Here is a 13491-nt window from a genome sequence, read left to right as displayed (position 1 = left end):
AGGTGAGGCGTGAGGAGGGGGTCCCTGTGGCATCAAGGGTTGGCTGCAATCTGTTAATAAGTTTTACTGCGGTAAAAAAAGTCACATTTTTTTTATATTAATGTTGGATGTACAAACAGAAAGCACATAGACAATTTAGATTGTTATTGTATCTTTGTTCAGGCCTCTGAAGCAAAGGTGGAAACAACACACAAGCATTGCTAAAAATATGGACATAAAATAGCCTTTGGCCATAAATCAGAAAGATCACAAACTGTCAAACTTTTATCATATCAGATTTAACGGTATACCACAAACAAAACAGGAAGGATTAACGGAAATAGAGAAATCGCTCTGCGAGAAAGAAAATGATTTAAATATAGTCGTGTGGGGCTTAGGCAAGGATTGAAAATTACAGCCCTTTTTGGAGTAATATAATGCAAATCTTTAACAGGATGAGGGTAGTTGCAAATGATAAGTTTATGATTGTAAATTAATCCAATGACAATTAGTATTGGTTGATTTAGCGTTAAATTGTCATTAAATGAGGTGGTTTTCTGAACACTAGATTGTGACACCAAAAAGCTGGGGTACACGGCCTGGTATGGTTAACAGTTATTGGTATTTATAAAGATTTTCAATTCAGTTTGCATGTAATATACTACATTGTGCTAACTTAAATGAAACAGTTTGACTTGTAGTTATAAAGTCAGAACAAATGTATTACACATTTGATAGCAGAATTTTAGAGCTCTGTTTAGATATATTCCTGTTAGTGTCATATTCACAGGCATAAAATGGCTTCTACATTTATTATGACAGCTCAAATCAAAGATTAGAGATTTAACTTTGAATGAAACACAACTAACATTTTGGTTTATTTCAGGTAGCATGATGGTAAAAATGACCATAATTTTCTGTGGTGATCCCCTAGATTTTTAACTTGAGTATTTTTACATGATGTAGAACTCAGGAACTTCACCGCTGTTTAGAAGTGTACAATGTTCCCCCAATAAACCTGATGAAATCGGCATACCTGAATTAGAGATAAGTTAAATATACTAAGTCCCTAGCATATCGTACTATGTGTACCCAGGACGTGTAAGTTAAATGCCACCAGTTGGATGCAGCACCCATTGTGCCACCTACTCCAGAGACAGCGCAATTATGACTGCAGCCTAGTTGCCCTTTTTTACAACTCCTATATGCCAACATTTGCAAAGCATAAAGAGGGAGATAAAAAAAAATAATTGGGTGAGGGATTTATTTTCCCCATTTATTTTGTATGGTAGTGGGGACAATTTCATTCTGGGGAAAGCTACATTAAAGTAATTTTTGGCTTTAAAAATGAGAAGTCTCACGCCTGAACTGGGTACTTTGCCATGTATGAGAACTGGGAATTCGACCAGTCAAAAGAAACCCTTCTAATGGGTCAAACCTTCATTTTGAAATATTACTAAGTTACACTTAAGGAGGTTTAATAGCCTATAAGGCAGGTTGCTTGATATTTAAAAGTAGGGCATGTAAAAAGTTTAATGTTACATCTCCTCACAGTGAAAAAGCCTCAACAGCTATTTTCAAAATAAAGAGTTGGTTACACAGAAAACCACCAGCTTATGAAAAGATCGAAAAAAAAAAAAAAAAAAGATTCCACGACAGTCAAAAATTTAACAAACCGGCAGGTAATCTGAGTTGACTTGCCAGATACACATAGAATAAGTGCTTCACTGCATATTTGTACCAGCGCTTTTAAAAACACACGTTTTAATTTGGCAAGCACATAACAGTTTTACATACAGTATGTGTCTGTCAAAGCCTGTTTCCTGGGGATAGCCAATTAGCCTGCAACTGCTAGTTGTCCATTCTTGGCCTAAACACAGCTAAGTAGGGGACACCAAAATAGCTCCAAGTCTTAACTTCAAAAATACATCCCGCATGCATGATGTAAAAGAGACAGTCATATACAGTCCCCTGAGAACACTTTCCTGGTTCTGCTGATCCAGGACACCCTCCTTGCCATCAGAATATGTCTATGATCTCTGACATTAAACCCCGCATTCCTACACATCCAATGCGCCACCTTATTGATCAATTGTATCGCGTGTTCCTCTTTTTGGCTTGTATGTGCTGGGACACCTGTTAAAACAACTGTATATGGGCATGAGGCTGGGGGAAGGTCTAAAACTGGTAGACCAGGGGTAATCTGTCAATTAGTGGGGACATCTCTTTAAGTTGCTGTTGTGCATTGTCTCCCCTCCCTGTCCTTGCAGTGTCCACTTGCTGTGTTGAGGGATTACCTGGATCCCCTTCCCTAAATTCCCTCGGCCCCCTATTGACAGTACTTACATTGGGTCTAGTTTCTTCGTGGTGTACGTGTGGAACTCATTGCCCGTAGCATCTTTCCCTGTTGCGTGTTCACTGTCCCCATTTTTCCACCCCTTGTTCTCATTTACGGGAGATAGGGCTGGGGCTTTGGAAACTTCAGGTTCCTCCTGAACAACACATGCACACCTACATGCCCCTTGGTTAGCTGATGCGCTACTAGAGTTCAAAAATAGCAACAGTTTTTCTTCAATTGACCCTAATTTACATTAAAGGGGCCCCATAAGGACAGTCATCAGAGTCTCCAGTCTTTTCCATTGATTGGGGTCGTCCCCAAGCTCCACTGGGGTGTGGTTGCCGGTATTAGGAGTTTGATTTGCGGCCAATCCTTTATTAGTTCCTGAGACAGGTTTATCAGGAAACCTAATTGGTTGGTGCTTAGATCTGGGCTTTTGCTTTTTCCTTTGTGGGGCTCCTCCCCTCATGCGCTTTGCAGGCGGCTCTCCGATGCCTGCTGTCGAAGACTTTGGTAGGCTTATTGTGCTTTCCCTGGTAGTCCTTTTGGATCGGGTGATAACCTCATCATGGCCAGGTGTAATTACATTGTGCACCATCTAGGGAGTTGGCATCTCTTCAACCTGTATGGGCAGTATGGGCGAAAAATCAGGATCTTCGTCCCCTGCAATATTTTGGGAAGAGTTGGTGGAGTTGATCAATACGACTGTAATCGCCTCCGATGCCGCTGTTGGTGAAACTGGGAGAGCAACTGTTTCCCTGCTGTTACTAGGACCTGAGGTGGCAGAGCATGAGTGATCCACAGGTTGCTGCACACCCCTAGGGGATTTGGCCATAGCTATACCTCCCATTGATGACCGTTTTTGGGCCGCAAAAGTATCAAGAAAGAGTCTTTTTTTCTGTGAGCTGAATCTGGTGGGTCAAAAGCGACTCTGCTCAAGTCAAAAATGCATCCAGAGTCCCCACAACCCCCCCCCCCCTCCTGCCAATAGACCTCTGGCCTTACGTTTGCTCATTTTATCATCTGGCTGTTAGTAGATTGCAAACAGACCCTCAAAATACACAGATTCAATTCAGTACCTTGTTTAGTAGCTGGAGTCCAACTTAACTTGTACGGTCTCAGGGGGGTGGCCCAGCCCAGCCTCTTCCTGACACTGATGGGCTCAGATGGGCCCGCCCTTGGCCCCCTCTTGATGGCTCCTGGCGCGTGTGACGCGTGGTGCGGCGTGCGCGCCGCAAGGGATGATGGGAGATGTAATCCCAGGTTCGCCAACTCGGCAGCAACTGGCTCAGCAGCAACAACGATGTGGCCCAACAGTGGTCAGAGTAACAGGCTCGAGCGCAGTTAAAAGCCTTGCAGCACGGCTGTCCCGGGTACTTCCAAGCCCCTGCCAACACCAGGAGCTACGGGAACGAGATCACACTGTGAGACGTGGCGTTCCCATCCTCGCACCAGGTTCGAGGCGCCACGCACCAGCCCCCACCCGAGGACAGTGAAGGCCTTGTCAAACTGGCCCAACGGTAGCCCCCAGTAGTGCTGGTTGATGGGTTGGCCATTTCTCTGTGGCCCCGCTGAGTTGTCCAAACAGCGGGCAAGCAGGGGGCCGGAGACGCTGCCCAAACAACACAGGACTCAGCCTCACTAGTCCACTGCAGCCCCTCAGTCAATAACACGCTGCTCCACGCATGCACAGGGAGGCTCGTGCAACCGACCTCAGTGGGGCGCCGGATAACCAACGGCTCAGGCAGCCCTCCGGCACTGCCGAATCTTCGTTTGCCACCCTGTCCTGTCCACAGCCGAGAAGGGGGGGATTCACTCAGTTTCTATCTAGCGTAGGCTCCTAGGGGGTGCGAGGGCCCAATGCTGGCCAGATTCAGCTATCGGAGCGTATCACGTGTAACAAGCTCGTTGAGACTTTGAGCAGCATTCGTTATCTCTCGGCTCCCACCTTGAAGCTGTCCTTGAAGTCTCTTGCTGAGATACAAGATACGTATTATTCTACGTAGCAAATCGCCTGCAGCCTTGCTAGTTACGCTGTGCGAGACACTGTTTTGTTGTAGGGATCCACAATCTTTGCTCGGATTCTGTCAACAGTTCTTTGCAAGGCACCGATTCTAGTCTGCATCATCTGAAGGACGCCTTCTAATGACTCAATGCCAGTTGCTTGGGCCAGTAAGTCTTCATGTCTTGCAACAACCTGCAGGTGAAGCGTTTTGTCCAGCTGGCTGATGCCCTGTGCAAGCTTTTGCTCGGCAATCCCAGCTTGATGAATGGACTGGGAACTATAGGTCTTTACATCAAAGTCTTCTTTCAAAAAATCAGCATAGCAGTCGTCCTGCAGTATCTCTAGAGCCATACAAATTGCATTTACATTTTAAAGATGGGATGTCGATATTTTGACTATCGATATTTTTGCATCAATATTTGTGTATGTAGATATTTTTGTCTTCGATATTATGTCAGTGATTCCCCCTGCCCCACCCCCTGTGCCCCCACTTTAGTTTTGCAGCGGTTGCCACTCAATAAAAAGACCAAGGAAGCACATGACTTGCCCGAGATCAAACAGTTTGGTCAAGTTGGGGAACCAAGTTTGCCACATAGGACGGCATGTTTCAAGACACAGCATTTCCTCACTATCACATGCTTTATCAGTTAAAGAGACGAGGGGATGATTGAGGACTGGGTGTAATGAGATGAAAACCCTGAAATAAACATCTTAGTGAAACCCTGAGCATGCCAATTGTCCTGCAAAGGGATAATTGGCTGTGATACTGAGGAGGGAACCCTAGTGATAGGGTGGGTTAGGGTGGAGCCTGTCCTTCACTTTTAGAAGTTAGAATTGATTCCATAGACTGAGTGCTAGGGGAAGGTCCTCCCTCGCTTGAGCCCACAGTCCTAGTCAAGTGCTGCAAAGCACCAGGGAGGGGCATAGCATAGTCTTGCACCCCTGGACAATGGGCATGTGACACAGGGGAGGGCTCTTCCTTCCTTGGATTTCATCACTTTGGAAAGCAACCCTAGGCCTCCCTTCTACAGGCATCACAGTGCTCGACCAAAGTTCAAAGACTATTTTTCCATTTGCTTTCCTGTTTGCAACCTGCTGTTGATATCGCCAGATCCCAGTCCACCTGTGTGCAAAATGCGTTCCACAGTTTGTTGCACAGTGACTTTTCAGATTGCACATGGACATGCCTTTTCAACAAAGATCTGCTTCCTTTGTGCGAAGAAGTAACTAATCATCAATGTATTGCTATAAGACAATCAACAAACTAGCAACAACTGACGTGCGTGATGACTTCAACAGAAGTTCAGCTATTTTCAAATAGTTTGTTTGCTTTAATCTCTTTCTTGCTCAAACATCTTCTGTGCTATGCACCTCCTATTGCACTAGGTACCTGAGAAACTATTGTGGAATTTTAATTCACACTGCCGCCCCTTAACGGCATCCTATATGCTTCAGCTCATCTCAATAGGGACAGAAGAAATATGACCACATCACACCAATCTGATAAAACTCTGTACTCTCCCCTTGCCGGCCAGGTACACCCTCAAAACCAGCTGCATTATCTACAAAGCCATCATGACTGGCCGCCGTAATGGATGAACACAGTTCACAAAGCAGCTACTTCTCCCATCACTCACTGAAGTTATGCTTGTTTTTGACCTGTTACAGATCTCCGCAGAATTTTCGCTAGGTTTTTATCATAAAAAAACCCACTAGATACGACTGGCACACCTGTCTAAGTGAATGGCAAACTCACCCTCACCGGTGGCTCTCTGCACAGCTGCTGCAAGGAGACTTTCAGGCGGAAAATGGAGAAGTACAAGAAAAGAAGAAGAAGTACAAGAAAAGAAGAAAAGAAATAAGTCTTCCCCATCTATGAACCAAGGATCTAGAATGAGAGTCCAATATCTATCTGGCTAGCCCCCACTGGCTCAAAAGAAGAAAAGAAAAAAGTCTTCCCCCATCTATGCACCAAGGATCTAGAATGAGAGTCCAATATCTATCTGGCTAGCCCCCACTGGCTCAAAAGAAGAAAAGAAAAAAGTCTTCCCCCATCTATGCACCAAGGATCTAGAATGAGAGTCCAATATCTATCTGGCTAGCCCCCACTGGCTCAAATTTAAGAAACAGCTTGGTACTCAACTCTTTATAGAACACTACATCATAATGCAGGGAAGTCCACAGACCAGTTACCCTTATTGCATGTTGACTGTCTTTGGTTTTCACCCTACACTGCATTCCCGATAAGATTGTGCTATAAAAAATACCACATACATACATACAAAGTAATGCACTGATCTGGAAACAACTTGTTGAAATGTATTTAAAGACATATGTTTTGGAGAAACCAACACCAACCCTTTCCACCCACTGTGATTAATATAATGTATTTCCACTTAATGGAACTTAAAAAAATAGCACTAAGATAAGGACATATATTTTAATATTTTATTGTTTTACTGATGCACCCTGAAAATGACTTCTTCAAAGTGGCTTCCCTGCACTTGATTGATGGCTCGTCCTCTGATGCCATATCCTGTGATGTCATTGTATGCAAACTAGAGGGGCATAGGACATTCTGTTTCTGCCAGGGGAGGCCAAAAATACTAGAACCGTCCGTGACTGTCCCACCTCTAGCCTGAGGTGATACACCTCCTAGCGCGCACTAACCCTTCCACAAAAATAAAACCTTCCCTCCCGAATATCAATTAATTTGAGGCAGTCGCGCCTTGATGAGGCAATTTCCCACTAACACGACCGCTTCCCCTATGAGAATGTTTATTAATCAACAGGAAGATAAAATATGTTTACATTTTGGATACAGATCTCATTGTCGTTGTCATATATATACATAACTATTCCAGGGTAGCAGAACAGCTAACTAGTCAATGAAAAAGAAAATCGGACGCAGGTAATAATATACTTACTAGAAAGTGGAACACGCCGTTCCCGTGGCTTTTCTACGGAAGCCGCGGTAGAGTGCTCCGCTCTGCAACCCGGATCAAGAGTGAGTGGTACTGTGTATGCAGAATGATTTCAGACCAGCGCGGACATGCGTGCTAAATGGGTTTCTTCCTTCAAGTTACCATAAATTGAATTTATAAGCGCTTACCTTCGAAAGACTGCTAGCCCCCTCTCCTGTCTACTGGAATGGTAAAAGAGACTGCATCCAAACCCGGTGACGTTTACTTCCAGCTTGCAAATGAGGAACAATGACCAGTGTCACTGCTACAAAAAACACCGCAAGCGACGAACAATGACAAGTTTCAGTACTATAAAAAAGGAAGTAATTACAAGGCGTCTCTAGCTCTTCTGCACCTACTTAAAGCGATATCGCTATCTGAATATATGTGTTTCTTGCAAGCGCCCTGTGAGAAGTTGGCCTGGCATATGCTGGTCACTAGTTATAGTGGCCACCTTGCACCAGTCCAATTCGACTCTTAAGGTGATAGGTTTAAAAGACAACCTTTAAAGAAAGCTATCCTAGTGGTAGCTGTGGAGAGCAGCCTTCAGGCTAAGTCACTAAGGAGTGTTAAGCTTATTGTTTTACCATAGATAACCTCTTGAATGACCAAATGAAAGAGTAGTCCACACAGGTATATATATAAAATATATGTATTTATTCTAAACAGAATCCCACAAGTCTCTTTATGAGGCTAGAGGTAAAGTTACAATTCAAACACGCATTTATAGATACAATAAATAGCACTGGAATCACAGGGCCCTGGGGGGGACCAAACCATATATTGGGATCGCTGGCCCCTTGAGAATCCACCCCAGGTGATGAGGAAGGGAACCCACGGGAGGCGTGTGCAGTGGAAATAGCTGCTATCGGGATCTCTATTAAAGCCTATGGAGAATGTCGCGGTTTGATTTAAACAGATTAAAGACACTTCTAGCAGGAGTTCAAAGTTAAAAACTTAGAGTTAAGCTTTTGAGGAGCCCACTACCACGGGAGTACCGAGGTACCACTGTTACCTGCCCCAGGGAAGCCAGGTGCATAGGTCGCTTTCGATGTCGGGTCGCGGGCTGATTTTCAATGGGAAAATGTACAAAACTGCTGCTAGCCAAAAGCGTCGATGATGCCGTGAAGAATGAAGTTGTAGATCTTGTAGAGAAGAACCTGAAAGCAGAGGGGACAGAATCTGGGTCACGGCACAGTGACCAGGGAGCTCAAGGAAACGAGACCTTCAATGTCGGGTGCTTCAAGTGGGAAAGGTGTAGCTTGGATCTTCAGCCACGGGCTCCGGGAGGCTTCAAGGAAGGCCTGCTTCTGGAAGGAGACTCTCCCACAAAGGATGAGGGTCGCTGCGGTGTTAGTGTCCGGATTGGATCCACTAAGCCGTGGCAACCGCAACCCATGCAAGATAAACAAATCAGCTACTGGTGCAGACCCACGAAGTCTGGGCGAGGTCTCCTTCAAGGAGACTATAGAGCAGGCCTGGAGCAACCATGGGAACTCTTAAAAGTAAAGATTGACCTCCGCTAGGGCCCACAAGTCGAGAGACAAGGGACCGTGGAAGGCAGCAATTTGGAGTGCGTAAAAGGGTGCCCACAGGCCACCTGAGTGAGCTAGGGTGCTGATCTTTGGCACAGTTGCTGCTGAGAGGTTGACTCAATATTGGGCCAAAGCACAACTTCCCCACTGGTCAGGGTCGTGTGCTACGCAAGAGATAGCCGGTGTCCTGGGGTATTGGGGATCTCGGCACCCACGTGGTCCACGGTGCTCAGACTTGCTGGGCACGCTCACTGGCCTCTGGGATGCTAGGAAACTCATCTTAAGGTTGAAAGGAGTCGTCGATGTCCGAAGGAGCAGCAAAGTTCCAACTGGGTCACTTGCAGTGTTTCAGGTGCCTGCCAAGCAGGGGGGTAACTCCTTTACCCCAAGGGAGATTTCTTCAGTCAGCTGGGCAGCAGCTCATCGAAGGTCAAGTCTGTGAAGTCCAAGATTAATCTGATTCTCTGGGGACACGTTATTCACCTTTATCCACAAGATTAGGGGAGTGTCCAGATCAGTGTCCACCAATGGGAGTTGAGGCGGGAAAGGGTGGATACACCCTCTCCCCTTTGTGTGTTTCCCACCTGGGCGAGGGGCAGGATGCCCCTGAACCGGTTCCAGGCAGTGTATGCAGAATGTAGGCGCTGTAGCAGCCTATGTGTAACTCTGAAAGGCATCCTATGGTGCACCCACCCAGTTCCAATCCACATAGCCTGTCTGGGAAGGTGCTGGCACCTCCCTGCAACAGGATCCCTATTGTCCAGCTGCCGAGGCTTGGGTTTTGCCCAGCAACAGGCCGCCAGAGTCGTGTGGGTGGCGAGTAGCATCCATTTTGTGATATGTGTGCACTTTTAAATTGGTGTCTAAATTCTGCCGCTTTACCCATATCGCCCCTCTAGCAGGGGGGAATCGTGCCCTCATGCCCATGGCTGGACTGGGGGTATGATTCCTACATGTTTGACACCAAACACGATGTGGTTCTGTGTAGCCATTCTCAAGTTATCATGCTATCGCGATATACTTATAATGCGGTTAAGAGTATATGGTATGGTTACACTACAAACAACCCAGCAATGAATTTTACGAGGGTTGCACCCCCTCACACACATCCCAGCACCCTGCCTTGTAGGATTAGCAAGGCCTGCTTGAGGGGTGACCAATGAGAATAAATGTGTTGTACATAGGTGGGATACAGGGTATCTGTATCCCTGTAAGGGGGTGCAAGTACCACCTTACCCAGACTACAGTAGTGGTCTGGTGGTGTCATTTGGTATGGCTGTCCCAGGGTGGCACAATAAATGCTGCAGCCCTGGTAGGCCTCTGAGGGACCCATGCCCTGGGTACCTAGGGTACCATCTACAAGGGCTGACGGGATATCCTCAGTATCCAATTGGGTTGTACCTAGGGTACTCACATCATTTTAGAGAAGAAGCAGATAGGCTGGGGTCATGGATAGCAGGGCCACAGCCTGGCTAGAGTCATAAAACAGTCAAAACATCAGCAAAAAGTTGGGGGCAACTATGCAGTCGATGCCACTCTCCCACACGCCCTTAGAGCAGGAAACGCTGCGTCTATGCTAGGAAAGCTAATTTCGAGGATTGTCAAAACAAAAATGCACACACTCCCTCCCTTTCTGTCTGTCGGATTTCACAAGGAATTTTTACATGCACACAGACACCTCACCATACCCGACTTGAAGCACATGTACCCGACTCTGTACCCCGTTCTGGAATATTTGGATACATTTAAAAATCCCACAAATATTTTGAAAAAAACTTTGAAGCTTCCTCTTTTAGCACCACTTTCTGCCTGTGTGGACACCAGTCAAAACCAAGGATTTGGGGCTCTCCAGGGATTGCAACTGCGACCCCTGACTTACCCCTTGCAACCGTTAAGACTGCCTTTGAAAGCTAAGAGCAGAAAGTAGTGTCCTCAACTTTGAATGTATTTGTATCCTCTTACAAAAAGTGTAATGTCTCCATCAGAGGTGCAACACTGTAGCATATACCCTAAAATGAAACAGATAAAAAAAAGATACTTTTTAACCTTGCTATTATGCTTTATTTTGTAAATACATGAAAAAACAAGCAATGCCAAAGGCAGGCCTTGCCAAGCTGGTGAGATTAGTTTTTTTTTTTATTGTAAGTATATGCCTGAAAAAGAAAACAACTGCTGCATAAATATGCCGCTATATGGTTGCAAAAACATTGTTAAATGGAAAAAAAAGAAAAAAATCGTTTGCATATTTAACCTACTATTATTGGCGCAAATAAGAGTTGCTATTAGCTCTGAATTAGTGTAACGTGAAGAGATATTTTTTACTCATCCTTGTGTGTTTAAACTATGAAAGGATAAAGAATGTAAAGGAAAATACGTAATTATTGACCCATTATATCTGCCACTGAAACTCACATCTTTTCAGTGGGGTGGACATATGTTATCAGGCAAAGTGCTGCTACTCACAGTTCAAGGCAACTGATAGATGAATCGGGCTGACCCATTGCCCCATGATTTACGCTGAAATGGAAGGAAGCAAAGCGACGAGCGACTGAAGAGAGCTGACCCAAAGACCCTTGATATGTATATATTTGTGATCTTTTCATTACACAAGGGTAAAAACAGCTAAATGTGTTTCTAGGGCAGGTGTTAGGTTGTGTTTGAACAAAACACCTGTGAAATTGTCAAATGTGATAGTTCCTTACAAGTGATCAAAAATCAAAACTTCTTACAAATGTTAAGGAATATGTTGGAAAAGGCCCTTTTTGCATGGTTATCCCCAAACTTTTTGCTGCTGCTTCCTAATTTTTTCCTGACCTGTTTGTATTGGTTTTAGGACTCTGGACAATTTACACAGAGAGCATATGCACTTTAGCACTGATTAGCAGTGGTAAATTGTGTTATGGATTGGTGCTTCCATGATTGGATATTGGATTTATTTATTAGTCCCTAGTAAAGTGCACTGCGTGTGCCAGGGCTCGTAAATCAAATGCTACTAGTGGACCTGCAGCATTGATTGTGCCACCCACGTGAGTTGCCCTAAAAAGGTAACTCAGACCTGACATTGCAGAGTCTGCGCGCAGTTTGCAACTGCCATGTTGACTTGACAGTCCCTAAACCTTCCCTTTTCTACATGTTAGTCACCCCTACGGTAGGCCCAAGGTACCCCAGTGGGCAGGGTGCAGTGTAGGTGAAATGTAGGACATGCCCTGGTGTGTGTGGCATGTCCTGATAGTGAATTACAGCCAATTTTGTTTTTCACTATTGCAAGGCTACCTGTTCCCCATAGTTCCCAGGGCCAGTTATGTTTATAAGATGTTATAAACAAGCCTCGCATTCTGGCCTAAGTAGGAAAATAAAGTTTAGTTTGCCTGAACTCAGTATCTAAAGATGCATCTTTCAGTGAAGGTGATTTTTACATTCTGTGTTTGAAAATACTACTTTTAGAAAGTAGGTATTTTCTTGCTCCATCATCCCGTGTGCGTCTGCTGGAATGTGGATTGCCTGTCTGGGTTTTGGATGACAGAAGGCTGGGGAGCAGGAGTGGCTCCAGATAGTCTAGGTAAGGTCAGGAAAGGGCTGATTAGACCTGGGCTACAATTGGGGAAGGGGGAGGAGATTTCCTTGCACCTCAAAGGGCCTGGTCTGCCTCTGACACTGCCGTCTCCACCTCCTGCCAGGAAATCACACCAGAGAAGGCAGAACTGGTTCTGGCTGGGCACAGACACTTTCTGCATAAGAGATCAAAGGATTTTGGGATATAAATAGTGGGGCCCAGACCCCTGAACTTTAGAACTCTTTTGGACCAAGAAGACTGCAAAGAAGAAGAGCTGGAGAAGCTGTGAGGAGGAACTATCACTTTGCTGTGTTAGCCTGCAGTGGCTGCTTCTGTCTTGGGCAGTGAAAGGACTGGACGGAACTTTCTACAATCTACTTTGTTGTTCCTGAGACTTCTTGAACAGGGGGCAAGCTCTACCTCAAGCCCTTTGAGAAACTCACAAAGACTTCAAGCTCTTCTGCCCTCAGCACTGGGGACTGTGTGTTTTGTGCTGCAACAGAAGAAAAGCAAATCGACGACATCTACGACGCCGCTGCCGACTCCTTGTCCCGAAGGCACCGCAGAGGGCACTGCTGCAACACCGCACCGTGACCCTGGTCTCACCGACGACGCCTGCTGACGTCACCACTGAGCCGCTGCTCGCACCACGACCTGTGGGCACCGCACTCCGCACCGCCTCGCTTCATGATAATGCCTTGGCACCGCAGAGGGCACTGCCACAACACCACAACGTGACCCTGGTCTAGCTGACCACACCTGCTGATGCCGCCACCGAGCCGCTGCTCACACAGCGACCTGTGGGCACTGCACTCTGCACAGCCTCGCTTCACGACGATGCTTTGGTATCCCTGACAATGACGCTCCACACTCACACTGAAATCGACACTGCTGCTTGCACCGTGGTTCGAGGGCACCGCTCGTAAAGTTACATTACGCACCACCCTCATACCACACCGCAGCCTTGGCCTACCAACGCCAGTGCCATCGACTCTAGTTTGCTGAAGCGCCGTCGTCGGCTGACAATGACGACGACGCTGCCTGCACCGTGACCTGCCAGCACCGTGATGAGCACCGCCTTCATCTCGCAGCGTGACCCTGGTCTCACCGACGACGCC

At 46.0% G+C, this 13491-nt stretch overlaps 1 protein-coding gene across 1 annotated transcript in view; it reads right to left on the bottom strand.

Annotated features, from left to right (window-relative positions):
* Positions 1–7516, bottom strand: part of LOC146805198 (G protein-coupled receptor 35-like) — a 98503-nt gene extending 90987 nt beyond the window's left edge. Inside the window, exon 1 of the mRNA XM_085622400.1 lies at positions 7435–7516. The gene's annotated coding sequence lies outside the window, so the exon portion shown is untranslated. The remainder of the gene's footprint in view (positions 1–7434) is intronic.
* Positions 7517–13491: the final 5975 nt, after the last annotated feature.

Source organism: Triturus cristatus, chromosome 8, assembly GCF_964204655.1.
Source record: "Triturus cristatus chromosome 8, aTriCri1.1, whole genome shotgun sequence".
In the NCBI taxonomy this organism is placed as follows: domain Eukaryota; kingdom Metazoa; phylum Chordata; class Amphibia; order Caudata; family Salamandridae; genus Triturus; species Triturus cristatus.
Note: the sequence above shows the minus strand (reverse complement) of the source record. Positions and strands in the feature narration are given on the sequence as shown.